Genomic DNA, 4,565 nt, shown 5'->3' with positions numbered 1-4,565 from the left:
CCACACATACCTGTTTGAAGTTGCAGCTTGAGGGGATCCTATTTAGGTCTTTGTTATTTGGTCCGGATGTGTTGGCCATGAGGCCCTGTGTGACCTGCGCTGAGGACCGTCAGCTGATGGTGCATCATGGGCTTGGAGAGGCACTGAGGGTAAAAGCAATGAGCCCAGCCCGACCCTTCGGCTTCACTTTGGTGTGGGCACAAACTGCACTGCCTCTGATGGGGGGGTTTGGGTTGTTTGGGGTTTTTTTCAGTTATTGAGGGTTTTAATGCAGATGATGTTCGGTTGATTTCCATTTGCAGTGCAGCATGCCACATACATCATTTGAAATAAAGACGTTGTTGTAGGCTGAAGAAGAGAGCGAAGGACAAAAGCACACGCTGGGGATGTGTTAAAGGCCTCACCACCTATTAGTGTATTTAACCATCCAGCTTACAGCCGGTGATTTTCCAGTCCCCACTTGGCTTTCAAGGGAGTGTGGAACAAATATCAAGGGTTTAGAAAACCCCAACCAACCAAGCACCAAACCCGCAGGCAGGGGGGTGCTGTGATTGCCTGCATGTGCTGACCTGCTCACAACACCACAGGTTTTAGTATGCCCCATCCCTGGCAGTGCTCAAGGCCAGGCTGGATGGGGCTTGGAGCAAGCTGCTCCAGTGGAAGGGGTCCCTGCCCATGGCAGGGGTTGGAGCTGGAGGAGCTTTAAGGTCCCTTCAACCCAAACCAGGCTGATTCTGTGATCTTTCTCTCTCCATTTGACTGGCTGCTGGTGGGACCGGCTCCACAAGGGCTGTGTTCTGCAGCTAAACCCAGCCCTGAAACGAGCCAGCCCCGAGCATCCAGGTCAGCCACACAAACTGCTGGGCAAGTGGTCCCCATTCCAGAGCCCCCCACCCTGGCTGCACAGACATCGGTGCCACACAGGAGCTCAGCTTTAGGCACCTCCTTCTCCGTGGGCACTCTGAATCCTTACAGACCCTGAATACAAGGAAATAACCGAAGAGGAAACCCGCATACCAAAGGCAGTTTAAACTCCCTCTGGTTCGGGATGCTATTCAATAGCAGCCCTCAACATGACCACAGTTTGACAACGCTTCTGGTTTTGTTCAAGGTACAAATAGCTGTATTTAAACAGAAAGCTACGTGTATAAACCACGGGCGTTTTGCAGACGTTCTTTCTACGGTGTACATTTCTAGCAGCCATTCTCTGGGATGTTGAACTCGATACTGTAGATACTTGCCTGTGGTCAATGCGAGCCGGAACAAACATTTAACTTTTCTAATTCTTTAGACTCAGCTCCAATACTAATGTAAAAACAGAAGTATTTTATTTTTGTAACGGGCCTGGGAATGCTGATGCATCAAGAAGAGCCGTTTCTGCTGTCTTGGAGGGGGCCAGCCCCTGCCCTGCACTTCCCACAGGGACAATGAGCTTGGAAGAGTAGGATTGGCTGAAGGGAATGGTTGTGTTCCGCTGTGGAGATGTGACAGGCCCTGGGGGAAGGCAGAAATGAGGATGGCCGCAGTAGTTTCAAGTGTAGCAGCAAATGGCTCCATTGCACGTTACGTGTCCACTAATGGTTTCCTACACTAAATATGGACTAAATCCATATACCCTGCATTAAAATCGAATCTTAAACCAAATGTTAGAGTATATTTATTTCCTGTTCCACCCCTTTTTACCTCAATCTGTGCAGAATGTGACATCTTTATGTCCCCTGGGAGACCTCTCATCTCTCCGGGTCAGCTCACGCAGGGATGTTTATCAGCAACAGCCGATAAAGCTCCTTCTGAGCCCTGGTCCTGTGACACGTTCTGCTGGAGGCACTTCAGGAGAGGGTTTTGTACAATGACTGTGAAGATGCTTCACATTTCTGTAAAGACAATGAAAATAAAAGAGCTGCATGCAGCAACCATGGAGCCTGCGTCTCGGTTTGGTCTCGAGGTGAACTTCATCTTCAAGCCCATGGCAAGATGTGGCTCTAGAGTGCCAAAGGCCTGACACATATGAGCCCGTGTCTGGGGTCATCTCCTCCAGACCTTTTCAACCTCAGCTTTCAAACCTCTTGCTCCATTCATGCCCAAAGGACACGTCACATTTGCTTCCTGTTGTGTTACAGTCACAGCACGACATCCGAAGCATGAAACCCATTGCAGAAATGATACCTGTGACTGGTCCCAGCCCTGCCACCCTCAGCCACCCCAGAGGCTGCATCTCCCTGAGCTGCTGGAGTTAAATGTAAACCCCTGATTAACTGAGAGCTGTTGGACACCCCATCCCCGGCAGTGCTCAAGGCCAGGTTGGATGGGGCTTGGAGCACCCTGCTCTAGTGGAAGGTGTCCCTGCCCATGGCAGGGGTTGGAACTGGATGAGCTTTAAGGTTCCTTCCAACCCAGTTCTATGATTCTCTTACTTTGCACTGCAGCCCCAAACCACTGATTGTAGCAAATGAAAACTCCAAAGAGGTCACCAGTTTCTCTGCTGTTAACTCCAGTGTAGCAGGGAGAAATTGAGCTGATTTTGTCTGCACACTTCTGGCAGCCCAGCGATGAACTGTATGGGGGCTTTCAGAGTAAGTGTTTTCAGCTCAGATTATTCTTGAACCCTGCCTCAGAGCATGATGGAAACGTGACAGACATTGACTACAGATGCAAACAGCACATGCAAATACACAACACGCATAGATGATGCATGAAGAGTTTGGGAAAAAGAAATCACATTTAAAGAGCGCTTTAAAGAAGTACATTTTTGTGTTCATTATGTGTAAGAAATCAAGAGAGATATTACTCTATCTAGGAACCAATTCTCTAGCTCAGAGCAGACACAGTGAGAGCACTGTGGTCCATTTGCAGCGAGCTCTATGGAAGGCTTACACATGGCTTAGGCACATCGTTAGTGGAGTAAAAAACCACCACTTGCTTTCAGACATCCTCTTCTGCGGTCACAGGAAAATCTGATGCTGTAGCTGTACCTCAAACTCCCACTTCTTCCTATCCAAACTCCCAGGAAACACAAGAACCTTTGTGAAGCTGGAAGGGGTTTTTTAGTGGAAGCCAGATCTTGTTTTACACAGGTAAGGGGGAAGGACCCTGGCTCCAATCAATCCTGGTGAATAACAAACTAGACAGTTAAAGATGCAGGTTACGAGTTAGGTCTCTTTCTCTAGAGAAGGCACCCAGATGTCGCGTAGCACCGGTAACTGCCCTGGCCTTTCACTTGAGAGGGTATTTGCATGAAGCTCAAGTGCTGTGGAAAGGCAAAATATCACTTTCTAAGCAGGGATTTATAGAAGATGGGACATCAGTAAGATGCTGGCACCATTCTTCCATGGCAGCTGCCAGTGCACGCATCACCCACCTGTTCTTGCATGGGATGATCTGCAGTCATTGACAGTGCCACTGTCCTACAACCACATTTTACCCTGGGCTGACAGCAGGCAGTGAACACACTGAGGCTGACGTTTAGATTATACAAAATCTATGTGAGAAAATGAATTCTTCTCCCTGCTACAAAACACTGCCTTTGCCTACACACATCTACAGGTTTCCCCACATTGCCCTGCACATTCACCCACAAATTCTATGTTATCTTCTTACAACCAGCTTTCTCTCTCTTCCTGTTTCCAGACTAAATGAATAGACCATATTCCTTGCCAGGGTATTTGAGATTAATGGTTTTTTTTTTGATAGTTAAAACTCAAGACTATTAGTTTTCCAGAGAAATTAATCTCTTAGAAGGTGACTTACTCCTCTCCTTCCTCTACAATCCTCAGCTCGGCACTTGGGACTATACACTGCCTACAGATGAACTCCTCTCCCTGTCCAAATGGGTGTCACATCCTATTGCTTCCAGTATTAAACAAAGCCACACTGCAGCAGGAAAAATCAGGACCTGATGTAGCATAATGACATTCAGGAGGCTGCCTTCTATTCCAGTCCTTTCTACGGGCAGCAAGATCTCAGCCTGAATGAAATGCAGTAAAGTAAAAAGCACTGGGATCACCGATTTATTCTTTTTTCAACCTACACACAAGGATTAGCTGACTGGAAAAGATTATTGTACAGTCACAGAAAATTATTCCTGCACTAAAAGTTTATAGCTTTGAGAATATAAATTTCACTTCTATGCAACTCAGATGGATGCGTTATGAAGCTTCAACAACCAGCTCACTGCCAGATTCTAGAGGCAACTTGTCTTTACGAATCACAAGCAAGCTAATACTGAAGAGCCCAACAAAAGAAATACTAATGCTTCCAAACCTCTGTCACTGACTACACAGATCAAAGAAAACCCATCAGCCAGATTCAAGAGTCTGAACTGATGAGATAAATCCCTAATGAGACTGTTACATTACTTTCCAGTTGTCTGAAAGCCTTTTGGCCAAGTTATTGCACGCTACAGTCAGGGGCAGGAGAATGAAGCTCTTGTCATGAAGTTATTACAGCTACTTACAGGTGAAGCTTTCTAAAAGCACAGCCGAACATAGACTAGCACATCTTTAAAGCGTATTAGTTGAGGGGATGAGGTGTCACAACAACAAAAGTACACATGAAATAAAAAGGAA

This window comes from Lathamus discolor, chromosome 15, assembly GCF_037157495.1.
Source record: "Lathamus discolor isolate bLatDis1 chromosome 15, bLatDis1.hap1, whole genome shotgun sequence".
Lineage (NCBI taxonomy): Eukaryota > Metazoa > Chordata > Aves > Psittaciformes > Psittacidae > Lathamus > Lathamus discolor.
This window is presented reverse-complemented; position numbering follows the sequence as displayed.